Raw genomic sequence first — 18586 nt, 5'->3', positions numbered from 1 at the left:
TTGTTCACTAACTTCCTCAACCTGCCAGGGATACAACATACACTTTTCAGAAGGAAGTCAATTGGGATGTTAGTGATAACCTCATAAATTCTATTTTCCAATTCCTCCAAAGTACGGAGTTTGGACTGGTTGACCTTCTCCTTGGCGTCCCCCACAAAAAAATTACAAATGTATTAAATTTCAGGTGACTTGGTTAACAAATTTAAATTCATTTTGTAAATTATAAAATCAAATTATATGTTTACCATTCTACACAGTTTATTTTCAATTTTAATTTTCTTTGTTGATGTTAATGTTTATTGTATTCTTTTAGCTCAAGGTATCATGTTTAGTTTCCAGAATAGGTTGTAAGGCGAAATATCCCAGGGACAGGTGCTTTCGAATTCGGGGATAAGACGAATTAGGTAATATTGAACTCGTTGATGAGGTTTCCAAATATCGTGTCCACAGTTTTATCTGTTCTCGAGAATCGTGCGGGTCGTAATGCTCCGGTAACGCTCAGCCAAAATCAATCAAAGTTTGTTATACGTAAAAATAATAATGGATTTCGTTCTCGATACTTGTTCTCAAGCCCAAATCTATTCGTTCGAAATTAATAGTATCACAAAGTAAAATATTAATTTAAGCTGAAATTGTCAAGAATGTGCAATAGTTCGGTATTTGAGGTGTAAAAGACAAAAATAAGATGTGAGGATTTTTAAAGATCACTCAATTCTTAATACAGATAATGCGTTAGATTTTAGTTACGACTAGTGGATCGTTCACATTTTCCTTTAAACACAATAATAAACATCTAAAATATCTACATATTATAACTAAATTGTTTGACTTTAAATACCTTTTGTAGCTGACAACTCTCTCTCCGCGTGCGCGCGCGCGCGTGTGTGTGTGTGTGTGTGTGCATGCGCACATTTTTGTGGACAAAAGTAAACACAAAGATCTTATTAATGTTAAGTTGTCAAAACTGATTGCTTTTTTAACAGTATAGTTATTTTAGGAATTTTTATAACATTTGTTTATCGAATTTTATCCTATGTCACAAAAGACATAAATTTACATTTAATTGGTTTAAGTATACATTACCCTACACTCAGATGCGTATTCACTTACACTAATAGTCCTTTTATTCAATAGTTTTCTTTAGATTATCTAGGAAAATGTTTTAAAATTTTTGCTTACGCACTGCGGTAACGATAAAATATCACCACTCTTTATCATTCTCAGCGGGTTTATGCGGAACGAAATGTTTCTGAGGGTTAGGTTCCCATGGAGCGGCGGTTGTGTCAACAGCTCGATAACTACATTGTTCACGAATCGGTTTGATTTCACCGCTTTAGTTTCAATTCCAAAGTTGTAATCTTATAAATTTTTGTTTAATGAATGTTAGTTAAAATTTTATGAGAATATGCAATGATTTGTACTCATGTTTACTTGATTTAATTTTAAAAGCTTTGTTGAAATGTTTCTAACATTTCATATTTTGATAAAAAATCTGTTTGTAAATAAACCTTGGCATACAGTGCCACATTAGCATTTTGATATAACCGTTCAGTATTGTTTTTTATTATTATTTATAAATACTTGTCAAAAACATCAACAATGCTTTTTATTTTACACCAAAATACGTATTATAATTGAATAGTTATTATAGTTAATATGTTTACTAACCTAGTTTCTAATTAATTGTAACTAAATGTAGTATATGTTTCTACAATCCAATACATGTGAATAAAAATATTATTGCTTCACAAGGATTCAAAATACTGGGTTTATATTTATATTTGATCGTATTAGAAATATATTAAAGGTGCCAACGTTTAATGTCACCATACTAAACGTTTTCCACAAAGTAATCGTCTAAAATAATAATCCATCAATTATATAATCCCACATTTGAAATCAATCTTTGACGACACTTTAAGAGGGATAGTTTAGAACTATACTAACTTGAAACGTCTATCTGTCGCCTTGCGAGTTTCACAACATTTAAAAACCTTCACAATTTATTGAAATTTTCAACTTTAGTCACAGATATTAAAGCCTCCAAAATGTTTAAATTTTAGGTATATAAAGACGCATATTCTGCATGTAATTTTTGATATGTATGAATATGCTCATCCTAGTCCGTTCTCCTTGTAAATAAGTACATCACGTGTTTCACACTTTCAACGAACTTATCAACTAAATTGTCATATATTAATTGACGCTTATAAACACACAATGTTAATTTAGTATTTTAATATTCACACTAAAGTTTTTGAATGGTGGTATACACACAGTTATATCATAGAATACACTACTAAAAACGTCTTCTTCCTGAACTTTATTTTCTGAGTTTAATAACTGTTAAAATTTTTATGATAATGACGTATAAGTATATGGAGGCTAAATTTATTATGGAAGTATTTTTTTTATTTTCCACATACATTCTATCAAACTATTTAATTTTTAAGCTTAATAGAGCATTAACATAAGCTTAGTAAAGTTGAAAGATAATTGTTATAAATACTAAAAGATTTTTGTCATTTTAATAACATATTATCTTAATATAATATGAGCTTATTAAGTTTAAATATTTGGTTGAATATAATTAGATGAAAGATAACCAACTTAGAAGCACATTTTGGTCTACAGTAAGTACATTTTGATTGTTTGGTAAGTAAGTAATATATGCAAATCCAACTTTTGATGCTGGCAAAATTTTTCCAATAAGTAATCTAGGTCAGTGAGGGTGACACGAATATGTAGTTAATTATATGCCACCCACTCTCTTCTTGGTGCGTTTTAGATGTTCTAAGTTAACAAAATTAACGGTTTCATATTTTTTCCTAATTGAATAAAACTGCATTTTTAAGATATTTACTCACAAAAAACCAAGTCTTATCTAATTTAGGCTTTATATATATATATATATATATATATATATATATATATATAATTTTATATTTTTTTATATTTTATGTAACGTATTGTAATATTTTCTTATGTCTATAAACTACTCTTAGTGTTCTCATAAGTATATCCCAACGAAATTGTTAGTTTTCTATATAAAGCAGCATTCAATCATACATAAAGAAACATTGTAGTGCTCACTATGGATCTATTTGACAAGCCACTAAGATAAGCATTGAAAAGATTATTTAGAAAAATTTGTATAAGATACTAGCGGGCCCGGCGCGCTTTGCTGCGCATTTCAATAATTTTTTGCAAAAGTTGCCCGCGGCTTCGCACGCAATTTCCCGTTGAAAACAGTACACTATATTCACTTATTCTTTTTCTATCACATTCTAAACATTGCTGAGATAATTGATAGTCGTTCCATCGTGAGCCTCTTGGGCGTATTATGAAGGTATGTACCATATTCCTGCCTCTATCTAGCTGTTACCCACGGCTTCGCACGCAAATCTTAAGAACCGAAGTCCTTATATTACTTAGTAAATTTTTTTTTTTTACTATAATAAATTTTAGATTAAATTAGTTATATCTCCGATGCCACGATTGAGCTTGCTTTGTTGTCTCGATCGAGAGAATATGTACACACGGAGTTTTGAGAACCATACTTCTGTCAAAAAAAACAACTAAGGTTGATTTTATAACATTCTTTATATTTGTAGCCAACGTAAGATAGTAATTATGATATCTGCATTACTCTTCTGATCAAGCATGAGCATGGTTTATATTAAATAAATATTGCAGTTAAAGGTGAATTTTTACGTCAAATTTGAATTGTATTATCTGGATAGTAAAGTCTATGTTTAACAGTGATTGCAAAAACAGTTTAAACAAAATTTGTCGTTTTTTCTTAAGCTTACTCTATGCTTTAAAACTATAAGTGTAATATATGTTTACAAAGAACAGCTGATTAAAAATTTGAAAAGACGTTAACATATGTTTGCTGCAATGCATTTCTTATGGGTATTTCTGTAACCAGTGGGCGGAATCCTGAATCGGGAAAGGGATGGGCATAGCTTATAAACCTTCTCCGTGGAAAAATACATATACGTACAAATTTTCATCATGATCGGTCCAATAGTTCACGATTCCATAAAGGACAAACATACAAACATTCATTTTTATATATATAGATTAATTTCTTTCATTTCTACAATGACAGTAATTCAGGGTTTTAATTAATATAAGTGTCATAAAGCGGCAAAAGATTTTAATGTTTCGGAAATCCCAATTGCTGAGAATCCCCAGAGGCTAAAATACACATGCTAAGGTTCTTATAGCTTGGTAGTTTCAAAAGCATGCCGGAACATCAGAGATCGTATCTATATTACACCTCTTTATGCTTCCTCACAAACGGAATATTGCAATTCCAAAGAACTTTAACAAATCATTAACTTTTGAAGTTAGAGTCATCCTAATTCGTAAATGAGAACTTGTGTTTGTAAACTGTATAGGCTATATGAAGACTTCTAAAATATTGCACAAGTTCTAGAAGACGGAGGAAAAAGATGTAGAGAGCATGTAACAGCTGCATCACGGAAAGAATAAGGTTCTAGATGCTAAAAATTGAAAGAGGCAAGTCATATTACAAACACATAACTATATTAGTACAAAATATACCCACATACTGTACATTTTTAATAGCAAAAAGAAGCCAGTGGTATAGACCACTAGAATCTTATTACGCCTAAATACCTGGACCCTAATTTACCTGTTGTTTTAAATAGTACGATAGTATCAGATATTACAGAGGAAACGTATCAGATTTTTATCGTTACGGTGACCTTGATCATTAAATTCTAATAACCAATATACTTCTGATAGAACTAATATACTTCTGTTGTGTGTATTTTCTGTTCTAGATGACCATGAACACCTTTGTTGTCCTCTAATATTTACTGTTACTTAATGGGCTTTAAGACAAGTAGTGAGTTTATATCAAATGTATTGCTCTTCAACAGTATTACAATGACGAACAACTTGATATTATTTCACATCCTACTGCTAAATCAATCACCCGTTTTGACTAAAAAAGGTTATTTTACGAAGTATATAAATATAATAAGTCAAGCTTAGTTATTACCAAAAGATATTTAAAGTTATTTAGAACCAGAGGACTTCATTCTTATTATTAATTTTAGTAATACAAGTAGATTTAATTACAAAATATTTATATTTCTAAAGTAACATTTATCCTGCTGTTTAAGACGTATACTGACTCCTAACACGCGTAGTCTACTAACAGGGATAACTATTGTATTTTAAAATTGACGTTTTAACTGTAACTAAATTGACTGTGTCGGAAACGTCTCTTAGTGAAATGCGTTCATACATTTTGAGCTTTCTCTAATCCAGTACACGAAGCTAAGGGCTTTGTTATAACAAAGACTTACTGAAACACACAATGGTGAGATTTCGGGGTTAACTCGTAGTTACTTGTGAGCACTGTCTAAAATTTCACAGCCACGTCTCCCCGAGAGTTTTAATCTAGAAGTAGTGAAAATGTCCTTGAATAAACATTTAATTTTTAATATATTATTTAAACTCTAAACTAGTTATATTAAACAAATCATTTTATTCTTTTTTAGTATTAAATAACGCAATGAATTTAAAGTATTATATAGTATCAAATGTATCATCCTCTTGACCTACCAAAATTATATAGTTAATTTACTGCAAGGCAAAATTTAATTATCATGGAATTGGTGGCAGTACGTATTTGATATACATGAAATACTCTTTCGAGGATTGAGCTTTTCAGTATCGTTCATAACAATAATGTGATTAAGTAATATATCTTTTATCACGAAATTATTGTTTTCCTTAACGAATCGTGACAGACTATTTAATTATTTAGATACATTGGATTGGCAAAGAAATCTCAAGGTTTCATGCATTACGTAAATATATAACCTAATTTAGTAGGAAATATAATCGGTGGATGATAAACAATTTTTTTCATAAATGATAGAATGATGAAAAATAGTTTGTAAAGATATTTGATTAGGAGACTTGCTATATAAGATGTATTCATATACATCGGTAGGAACTATAATGGAGTAGGAGATAATCTTGTATGTGAGCCTACAAGTTGGATATACTCCATGTACTTATAAATAAATATACACATATATGTGCCCTTACACATGAATGAATTATTTAACTATTTATAACCTACAATGCTAATAGTTCCTGGATTGAAATTAAATGATTTTTTCCTTTATTCATAACATATTTTACTACAAAGTTGAAATAAAGATTTTTAATAACTGTAAAGGGCTTTCCGGAAGGCAGATTATAGTAATAAAAGTAGTCACCACCGTTCGTGCCTAAGTACACTTAACCTGTGGCGGTGTAACTTAGACAAAGAGGAGACAAAGGAGTTCTCATTGTTTGGAAAATTATTTATGGTTTATTTATACGATATAATCTTATATACTGCAGTTACGAGACCGCTGAAAGTATTATTAAACGCAAGCTAGTTCATTATTTAATTTTACACAATACAGTCAAAACTTTAGACTTAATGGAGGGATATGTTATGTTCAATAAAGAAGAAATACATTCTTCCCTGAAAATCAATAGATATTTATAACTGAATCTCCAAAATTTTGTCAATTTTCGAAGTATTTTAAACTAAAATGAAACTCTTTCACATGAACATAAGGTATAGTATTATAAGAGAAAGTGATGGTAAATTTTCTACGTATAGATATTTTAGTGTTGTTTGTATGTGGTTCATGGAATTGCTCATATAAACCATTTATTAAGTTTTTAACTGAACTACTTACACTATTCGTATAAAATAACAACCCAAAAACGTAATTCTACTAAAAAGCAGTTAAATATAAGAATAACAACCTCTGCAGCTCTCGATTACTACATACCTCACGTTCAGTTCTGTTTGTTCACAAACCAGAAGCTTGAACTGAGACTTCAGACAATGTCCTGAAAAAAACTTATGCTTAACTTAAAGTTTATTTTTTTTAAGAAGCACTGGTTTCAATTATCGTGAATTTCACTCCATGGAAGTGAGCGTTAGCAAATATTAAAAGTTTTGTTGAGGGTAACCATAATGGCAACGAAAGAATAGTAAAATAAATAATTATGTAAAATTAGTAATAATACAAAGAATTATTAGATTGGACATTCCATGTTAAAACTTGTGACAATATTCTCCCTAGCTCAAAGAATATCATAATCTAAATAATGCATTTAAACAAATATCAGTCTAGAAAAAGATATTGGATACAATAATAAAATCTGTACTCTTTGATCGTTGCAACTGTGGGCTATGGAGCGTCATACGAGAGAAATAGCAGTTATAGTTAAACTAAAATCTATTAAACACACACGATATAAACTAAATTCCAACAATAACAATAAAATACTCAATATTATAATCGAATTCAAACAAGTAATGAAAATAATTTGTGATTGAAATCAATTGTAACTCTTAATAAAAGATTTAATAAAGCATTATTTATGCTTTAAATAACAGAAATAACTTTAACGAAGTATATTTTTACAAAAAAATGGGAAATTCTATTCCTTTTAAATGTAAAAACAACACTATTAAACATGTCTTTGTAGGAAATGTGAGTGTGTCCTAAGGAACACAATACATACATTGACTTACATACATGTTGACTTAACCAAATGGCACATTACAGTATTTACTTATTAAAATCTTTTGGTAGATTTGTTATAAAACTGATTTCTTTAAACAATATTATAATTATTATAAGTTCTAATATCAATATTTTTCACACTTAATACAAAAAAAAAAAAAAATATTACAGTGCTTTAAGTAAAGAGATGTCTACCATGTTCTTCCTAAATGTAGATAATATTAGTACAAGCTTATTTATGCATGTATCCGTTAAAAATGTTAAGCATTATTATTTTATCTCCTTAACAAGATATTATTTCCTAAAGTTTTAGGTAATTAAATGTAATGTATATCTGTAATTTTTACTCTATAGTTAATACTTGAAAATGTAATGTATACTGATTTCTGTGTTTCTAATATTCAAATTAAATGTAGTAAATGGTGACAAATCTGGTAGGTGACATTACCCACCTAGGTAAAGTGATGATTATATATATATATATATATTCCTCCCGCTCCAATAATGAAAATGTATACTTATATCCACCTGTGTCTACTTCAAAATATCGTTCGTTGGATTTTTCACTACTTTGGTACTTTTTTGAAACAAGAGTTTGTGTTCCTATTATCTGTAGCTTTAAAATATTGACTTTCACTATTTTATGTTCTCAAGCAATAAATTAAACACATTTTAGAAACTATGTGGCGTCAAGGTATGGAAAAAGGTTTCCAAATTGTTGCTATGAAATTATAAACAAATTTATAACAATATATATATATATATATATATATATATATATATATATATATATATACTTTCAGTTAGAATAAATTTAATACAGAAAATAAAATACGGTAAGATACCATGTATCAATTTACCATGAAGTACTTCGTATTAAATTCATTTATACTCTTAACTTAAAGTTGGTTCTATAAGTTAGTTCTACTCTTAACACCAGATGAGTTGGAATGGTCAATTGACGTTCGTAATTACAGAAATTTACTAAATGTTTATCCAAATTAATAATAAAAAATTAAAAATTATTAACTCTATAGTAAGTTTTCCAGAGGCTAATCGTTTTTTTTCCTTCAAAACTTCCAAATATTATAAACATCCAATTTATTTGTAACTAATCACCCATACAATTAAGTCTGTTCTTTATAATAAAGGCCAATTACTAATAAACATTTACCTGACGGTTGTAATTTTTTAATTAATTGCACAATGCCTTGTATTGTATAGTATTTAGAATGTTTAATTTGACATCGAAATAAATAATACCATATTTTTGTATCGATTTGAGGATTATGTTGTAGAATTCTCACTTATAAAAACTTCCGTACCTAGAAAAAAATTTTATGAGGAACAGCCTTTACGAATAAAACAATTTTTAAGTATTGTAATAGCAATACTTCGGAGGCAATAATATGTCTTTTTAGTGCTTTGTCCGTCATACAACGTACATTAAGGATAGATGAATAATATATACCGTGCACCCTACTCTCCTTTCTGTAAAGAGCTGATATAATTTATGTAAGATCCTACATTATAAGACTGCTGGTCAGGTTTCAGTACTCGACGGGAATTATAAGGAAAAATAAACATATCTTGAGCACGGACAGACCTTCAAGTGCTCTTTGTCCACCCCCTCTTCACTACCTAGATTGTCTTCTACCTTCACAACAGTATAAACCCTTAATATTCTCAGAAAGAATATACCTAATGTTCGTTAAAGTACCAAAAATATCTCTTTATATGTATTCTATTGTCCCTAATAATTAATTGAAGAAGACATTAACGAAAAATCGTAAATTAAATTAAACAAAAATACGTAGTGAAATACTATTATTACTTATTGTATCGTCATAAATAATACAAAAAATCCACCTCGTTCATATATTACTCTCTGAAAACTGTCCCTCAAAAGAATATATAATTACCGTTTGGAAACTGTAGGATTATAATCGACTGAAATGTGTTTAATTAAGGATGTTATCATATAAACCCCTACAGAGCTGTCATAGTATAATGTTAATTATTCTTACAATGGCTTTTGCTCGTGCTCTGTCTCAAACGTTTGTAAAAAACATAAGGGATTTAAATCTTATGCCTGCTAAATGTTCATAAAGAAAAAGCATTAATTTTGTACATTTTATTACAGTAGTACGAATGTAAACCAGCATAATAAAAATAATTGATATTTAATAGTTAAATCATTGTTATAACCATTTAGCTGTCCATAAATTGGGTTATTTACCGTAAAGGTTCACTTCTGCTCTGTACCTTCCAGGTAAACCTACATGGGATGCACCAAACTGATGTGCCACTTAAATCTGGGCAACCATATAGATGTCCAGAAGCATTACTAAATCCCAAATGTCGATATATTAGGATGTAAGTCTAGATCGGAAATTGTGTACTTATTGAGGCCTCTAAATGAAAATGGCAGTTGCTAACCTATAAATGAGAGTATGAAACTCTCTGCTCACTTTGAATGGGGATGTTAGTACATAGTCTTAAAAGCATGGAGTAAAATGGATAGTAACATTTATCCTTATTTTAAATATATATATATATATATATATATAATATTATATTATAATATTATTAATAAATTAAATTATGGAAAGAAACATGGAGTTGTGTATCTGCAAGTGAAGTGTAAAAGTTTGGAAAAGTGAACAGTTTAATTAGTTTCATTGATTACTAGTAAAGTTTTAAAATGGCACTCAAAGTTGATCTTCTCACCAAAGAAGAACTAGTTTATGAATTACTGTTAAGGAATGTAAATACAGATAAGACAGATAAAGTAACAGATTTGAGAAAAAGGCTAAGAAGTGTGATAAAATTAAATGTCCAGCCGAACTTTTTAAACCTACAAAATAAACTTAAAATTGCTGAGGAATTTGAAATAATAAAAGTGAAAGTATCAAGCATTGAGAGTTCAGTGGAAAAAATATTAATAAGTAAATCAACTATTGACATTGTTAGGTTCGAACAAAAATTAAATCATTTACAAATTAGAATAAAAAAATTTGCTAAAATTTAAATTGGATAGTACTAAAGAGGAAGAGTTACATAAATATATGGAAAAACTAGGTTTAGCTGAAACAAAATTTAAAACCCTCGAAGTTGACAGTAAGCTAAAAGAAGATATAGTTAGAAGGTTAAGTGAGACAAATATGGAGGAAGAAGACTTAAGTGATGTGTTTGAAAATAAACTAACTTTCAGTGCAAGTAAAAGTAGTGATAAAACCCCAATAGCTGGCTTAACTTATAGAAAAGAGGGAGAGTGTGGTAATGATGAAGTTACTAATACATCAATATTTTCAAAACTTCCTAACCCGGTTGAGAAACACTTAAAACACTTTAAAATTACGAATGGTTTAAATATTAGTGAATTACTTGAGTTCATAAAAAACTTATTAAAATTAAAGAACGAAACACATTTATTGGATACAGAAGTTATAGAACTGTGCTTGGGTTATGTGACCGGACCTCTACTTTCCAAAATAATGGAGTGTAAATCGGACAAAAAAGACATTCAGGAGTTACATAGTGAATTGTTACATTATTTTGTACCACTGGGCTTAAAAGAAAATTTAAAAAGGGAACTGGTAACTAGACAACAAAAACCAGGGGAACCCCTTTCTGTTTATATAACTGAGGTTAGGGAAAACTCAAATATTTTAAATTGCAACTACAGTGAGGAAGAACTAGTGGAAATTATTAAGCTTGGAATAAATCAGGACGATAGAGCTAGGTTAGTATTCATGAAGAATCCAAAAACTTTTGAGGACCTTGATAGGTTATGTATACAAGCTCAAAATGTGGCATATGCAGATCACCAAAGAAGAAATGTGAATGTTAAAAACTTTAATGTTAAGCCAAAATTTGTCAGTAATATTCAGGAAGTTAAGAAATGCTTTAATTGTAATCGTGTAGGTCATATTGCAAAAAATTGTTACAGACCTAGAAATAATCTAAGAAATTTTGAACAAAAAAACTTGAATCAAGGGAGAGGTTTTACAACCCCTCGGGAAGCCTCTCCCAAATAAACAGTAAACTTGTAAATAGTAAATGGATGTATAACAGTAATAAATTTAGTACTTTGAAAAACAGTATGTATAAAAAGCGAGGTTATGTACATTTATTTATAGATAAAGCCAGAGATGAAAGAAAACAATTTAAAAAGCAAATGTATAAAGTAAAAAGGAAGTTAAACAATGAAAATAGTAAAAACTGGTTTAAGTATCAAAATAAAAGTTGTACTTTACCTAGTGTAGAAGTTGAATTTAGTAAAAATTTAAAAGAAAATGTCCTTATTGACACAGGAAGTAGTATTAATTTAACTAACGAGACCATGCTAAATATGTTAGTTAAGGAAAAAACTTGTAAAAAGGTGTATCCTTCTGATAGGGAATGTTTAACTGCTACAAATGATAAAATTGAGCTTATTGGTAGTTGCAATGTTAAAATTAAAATTAGAAAGTTTAGTTGGTATGTTAAATTTATGATTGGGAAAAATGTTGCTTGGAATATGATATTAGGAGCAAACTTTATGAGAGATGTTGGATTAGTTATAGATTTGAACAACGATGAATGTTATTTTAAATTTAATAAAAGCGTAAATATTGGCCTTGTTAACAACATTAATGTTATGAGTAATAATGTAAATGAAAATATCTAGATTGGTTGTTTTAAGGCTAGAAATGAAATTTGTAAGCTAGTCAATGCCTACCCTAATGTATTTACCGCTGAAATAGGGGAAGCAATAGACTTTGAGTATGAAATCAAACTTAAAGATAAAGAGCCTGTAAACATTAGACCTTACCCATTAAGCCCTCCAAAAATGAAAATTATGAAGGAAATCATAGATGACTTATTAAGACAAAATATTATTAGACCTAGTTTATCAAGCTACTCTAGTCCTACCTTTTTAGTTGGTAAACCAAACAGTGATAAATTTCGCATGGTCATAAATTACTCTAAGTTGAACTCAAAGCTCGAAAAGGTTAACTATCCTATTGGTGATTTACATCAAAGTTATCATTACTTGGAAGGAGCTTGTTATTTTACAGTTTTGGATCTATGTAATTCCTTTTATCAAATAAAGATTAAAGAAAATTGTAAACACTTAACAGCTTTCTCTACTCCATTTTCGAGCTACGAGTGGAATAGGGTACCTTACGGCCTGCATTGTGGTTCTGGCATATTAAGCTCATATCTTGATAGAGTCCTTCATGGTATAAAATTTCAGTATTGTATGAATTTTGTAGATGACCTAATAGTATTTTCTAAAAGTTTGGAAGAGCACATTATTCATTTAAAAGAAGTCATTAAAGGATTAAGTGATCACAATCTAACAGTGAATCCCAGTAAAGTGAAGTTTGCCTATAAGGAAGTGAGCTTTTTAGGCCATAAAATAAGTAAAAATCAAATAAAAATAGACCCTGAAAGAACAGTTGCAATTAGGGAATTTGAACCTCCAAAGAATGTTAAACAAGTCAGTCGATTTATAGGAATGGTATCATATTTTTCTAAATATATAAAAGATTATGCTAAAATAGCTAGTCCATTAAATGAACTCAGAAAAAAGAAAGTAAAATTTAATTGGACAGTTGAGTGTAATGACAGTTTTGTGAAGCTAAAATCATGTATAAGTAACCCCCCAGTGCTCAGGATAGCTGATTTTAATAAACCCTTTATACTTATGTGTGACGCAAGCGAGATTGGTTTAGGAAGTACCTTACTTCAGGAATTTAATGGAGATAGGTTACCAATAGCTTATTATTCAAAGAAATTCACAGACGCAGAGAAATGTATGTCAGTATATGAGAAGGAAGCACACTCTGTCATTTTAAGTATGGAAAAGTTTCATTCTTACCTAGAAATTCAGCCTTTTTTATTAATTACTGACAACAGCGCACTTTCTTGGGTATTAGGTCATTTTAGAAAGCTTGCTAGGTTAGGTAGGTGGGTAAAAAGAATATTAAGCTTGCCATTTAGAGTACAGCATGTGAAAGGAAGTGACAACAAGGTGGCTGATTGTTTATCAAGGATGCATGAAATTGTTCTAGATGAAGCTAATAATAAGAATAAAATTAGTACAGATAATAGTAATAAGAAAAATAAGCAATACAAGAAACATAGATGTGTAAATAAGAAGGTAGTTAAAAATGACAAAATTGATGTTATTCAATTAAATGTTATAAAAGATTTCCCATTAGCGTTCACTAAAATTGTACAACACCAGAAAAATGATGTAGAAATTCAAGATATTGTTAAAAGTATAGAGAGAAAAGAAAATAGTGATAAGTTTTATTTAAATAAAGGTGTACTTATGTTTAGAATAAGTGATAGAAATAAGGGTAAAATTTATTTGCCAAAAATGTTGATTGAAATGATTTTAAATTATTATCACTCAAGTGTTCTTGGAGGTCATCCAGGTATAAAAAGAACCATTGCAAAAGTCACAGAACATTTTTACAGGCCAAACTTAGTTAATGAAATTAAGAATAAAATTAAGAACTGTGCTTTATGTAAAATGTCTAAGCCTGCTCAACGTACATACGAGGGCCAATTAATCGCTACTCATGCCAAACAAGCCTTGGAAAGAATATATATTGATATATTTGGTAGCTTAGTTAGAACTAAAGATGGGTATAATAATATTTTAATTGTGGTTGATGATATGACAAGATACTGTTGGTTAATACCTTTAAGAAATTGTAAGAGTATATCTGTCATAAGAAAATTAGAGGAAATTGTTTTTAATAATTTTCCAACTTGTCAAGTACTTGTGTCAGATAATGGCAGTTGTTTTAAAAGTGAAGAGTTTAAGCAGTTTTGTTTTAAGTATGGTATTGAACATCATAAGTTAGTTCCTTACAAACCATCAGGGAATAGATCTGAGAGATACCTTAGAAATTTAAAAAGCATGTTACAAGCATTTTATCACGATAAGCAAGATATGTGGAACAAAGATTTAAATTATTTACAAATGAGTTTGAACACAGCTTTGAATGAAAGTATAGATAGTACTCCATTTAAGCTTATGTTTAATCATAGTCCTAACCATGCTTTAAGTAATTTATGGCGAATAAATGACCTGATAGACAATAAGGTAACACCTCAAGAAATTAGTATAAAAATAAAAAATGCAATAAAGAATGTAAAGAAATCTGTAGAACACAATAGAGGAAGAGTGAGATATTCAGAGGAAAAGGTCAAACACCCATTTAAATTAGGATCAAAGGTATTTTTAAAAACTCATTTTCTCAGTAATAAAGCAAATAAGTTTCAAAATAAGCTTGGTTTAAGGTACACTGGCATTTACTCTGTGATATATTTCTTAAATCCTGTTGTTGTACTTATTCAAAAAATTGGTGAACCACATATTGTGAAAAGAGCACATATTAGTCAGTTAAAACCAGCATAGAATATTGTAGAATTGCTGAATTTAGTTAAGTGTTAACTTAAATAGTTAAGTTGTAAAATATACTGCATAAAATAATTATTGTAAATACAAGGCATTAAACAGTTGTAAATGTAAATACTTGAAGTTAATAGAATTCATAATACTGAATTTAATATGTTAAAGTGTATTAAATATGTTTGACTCACTGGATGTAAAATAAATTCAAAATTTGGAAATCTACACTTGAAAGCTTTCCTTGTAACCCAAACACTAACACTGACGAGACAAAACAACATGCGCCGCGACTACACACTGAACTTTTACGTAATTTGAATCACGGTATCACGAAACAAACTTTTTGATACGACTACTTCCACGGAACGCACTCAACTGAACTGAAAGCTTTCAGGATATTTTCTGGTTTTGGTAAGGTTTTAACCTGCTTAAAAATAAATCCAGTAATTCAAACAAAATGTACATAATAGACTAAGATAAAAGTACACTTACAAAACGATAAGAAATTCATTAGAAAGACATCATTGCAGGAAATCATTAGAATGATAATGATGTAATGACATTGTAATGCCATTAGGTTATTTTATAATGATGATAACAGACTATCTATAAACATCATTGAAATAACGTGCAATAGATAAGGTTGACAGTGATTAATGACTCTATTTAAGTTGTAGTGAATGTGCTGTGGAGCTGAGGTGCATCTGCAGTTCAAACCTCTGTTGCTGCACGGCGGCGTTTCCGGTAGTGGCACGGACATTGTTGTCATTGTTGACTGTTGCCGCGCGCCCTGGCCCGGCCCGCACCTCAGCCGCATGTGGCTGGTTCCTACTCTCACTAGCCCCTAACATTACTGGTACCGGGGGCCCGTACCTCAGTGTCATGGGACAGGTAGAAGGAATGATGAATTGAACTTTTAATGATTAAATAAAATAAAGTTTTAGTTTATAACATCTTCAAATAGATTAAGATATAAAGGGATTAAGCCTGAAGATAGGAATTAGTTGAATTTTGAGTTTTTATGTGTAAAACAAATCTGTATTTGAAAAATGACATGTTGGCAAGTTTGAATATTTTGGAAAAATTTTCCTTTTTTTTGAGGGAGAGATTTTGTACCGTATATGCAAATAGTTACAATAATACATTGTTAAATAAAAAAAAATGGAAAATTGAACCAAATATTTTTATATGTAATATGCTTAGTTTAATAAAAAAAAATAAATAAAACCTAAGATTGTTATAATGTTAAAATAAGGCATCCCTGAAATAGCTTGAATTGGACAAGTTCAGTTCTGTACATTTAAAACAATAGTACTCCATTGTAAGAAACTGAATTTTTTGATTGGTTCAGAGGTCTAAAACTTGCTAACCAATAGGAAACCTAGTTGGTTACTTGTCTTGTAATGTTAGTACAAAACTACTGGAGAGCTCTGCTCATTATCTTGTGTAGTTTAGCCTTGTAGGCACATAGTTAGTAGTCCGGATTGAAAGAAGACCCCAGTTTACGGGTATGTACATTTTATAAGAACTTTGAACCAATCAACAAATTGTTTTAATTTAAATAAAAATTCATACATATCTTTACTGTGTAAAAAAAATTTTAAATATCAATAAAATTTCACTAAAATGTTTTAAATAACTAAGAAGTAAATTGTTTTAACAAAGTAATAAAATCTAAACTACATTACAATTCTAATCAGATTTGTAATTTGTTTCTTATTAGGGTTTTCGGTGAACCGGACAAGAAACCAAATAAAAGGTGTAAGTGATTTAGTTTAATATATTAAGAAGAAGTATTTTATTTTTGTTGGATACAACAATTCAAGCTATAGTCAGGAATATAAAATGGTTTAACTATTGAAAATTTATAATGAAATGTGCTCTTACTAAAATTATATTAAGAAATGCAAAAATGTACAAAACATCAAATTAATTGTCAATTGAAGATTGCAACAAGATAAATAAAAAAAATTGTTAACATTACAAGACTACAATTTCATTTGGCAGAACACAAACTCCATTTAAATATTATTATTTATGATACAAACCAAATAATCTGGTTATAATTATTTGTCATGGAGTATCTCCACCAGAGGATACAGTGCATAACTAATAATATACATATTTATTAGAGCACCCATGTTACAAGCTTACTTCTGAGTTTCATTGTGCTACCTATTGGTATATATCTCTAAATAAATTTTAATTGGCAATGCAATGGTTGAAGCTGGTTAGAGTTATAAACGTGACTTTCAAAGAGTATAATAGCTATAGAATAATGTAAATAATACTAATTTTGTATCAACTATGCGGCACGTACAGAGCTAGTATTACAAAACAATGTAGAAAATGCATTGCGAATTTGAAATAGAACTCGATATGATCTACACGCATTTAGTTGCGTGAGATTACACAAACTTTCGGTAATATACAGTGGTTAACATTCCCTGTAGAAAAAAAATTTTATAGCTTATAGAGTTGTTGGACTTTTTTTAAAAATTATTTTATTTTTAAAATATTTCAAAACAAGTAATTGTAAAATAATGTGACCGCAAAGTTTTTAAACATTATTTTTTTGTATTTTGCTTGAAAACTAATTTGTAATTTGTTGACAAAAGCACCTGATAGAGCAATTAAAAAAGTATATTCTTATGCATATGTTTTTGAAACTAGTCGTACGTTTAATTAGACAGACCGCTATTTAAATAAGTTGCATTGATAAAAGAAAATCATGGGAATTATTTTAATTACTATTTTTACATTTCGTCTGACTCCTCCATAACTATTTAAAAAATATTTATTACCTAATAAAAATATTTTAGTGTTTTTGTATTAAAATAAAGTTTATTATACAAATTTAATTTACAATTTTTAAAACTAGTCTATATATTATTTTAGGATTTTAACTATGGTTTTAATTTAGTTTGGTTTTCCTAATCTTAATCAATCATAATAGACTTCTCCATAATAATTTAAAACAGTTAATAAAGGTTTTTGTTAAGACTAGTATAGATTATTAGTGAAACAACATGATTAAACTGTATTATTAGCCGAATTAAACAGTGTTCCGCTTAACAATGAATATGTATTTTAATCCGAGTTTTAATTCAGGTTATTTACACTAAAATATTTATGTCATTAACAGGTTTCCCCAGTCAACTGTAGTGACTTTATAACACAGAAAACCGTTCTCCCCCATTTTTTCGCATGACATAAAAATTATAATTTAAACCAATTGATATTCTTAATTAATTCATCTTTTTTAAGTAACTTTCCTATTGTATAGTTTCAAAAATTTCATTCATAACTAAGCTATTGTCATACTGTTTTTACTATTACTGGGTTTTTAAATGTATAAACATTTTTTTCCCATAAAACGTTTTATTTGTGTTTAATATTTTTTAGGTATTATCGGTATGATGAAATTTTAAGTAAGAGTTAAACATATTTATTTCGTACTAAAATTGACAATTTATTTAATCTAGGAAGTTTAAAAATATATTTAAAAGTATTTATTTTGAAAAATACTTATTTGTGTACTTTGCATTGAGTGCATTGATAACCAGCTAGTTCTGCTGTCTCGGAA

The sequence above is a fragment of the Homalodisca vitripennis genome, chromosome 2, assembly GCF_021130785.1.
Source record: "Homalodisca vitripennis isolate AUS2020 chromosome 2, UT_GWSS_2.1, whole genome shotgun sequence".
NCBI lineage: Eukaryota > Metazoa > Arthropoda > Insecta > Hemiptera > Cicadellidae > Homalodisca > Homalodisca vitripennis.
This window is presented reverse-complemented; position numbering follows the sequence as displayed.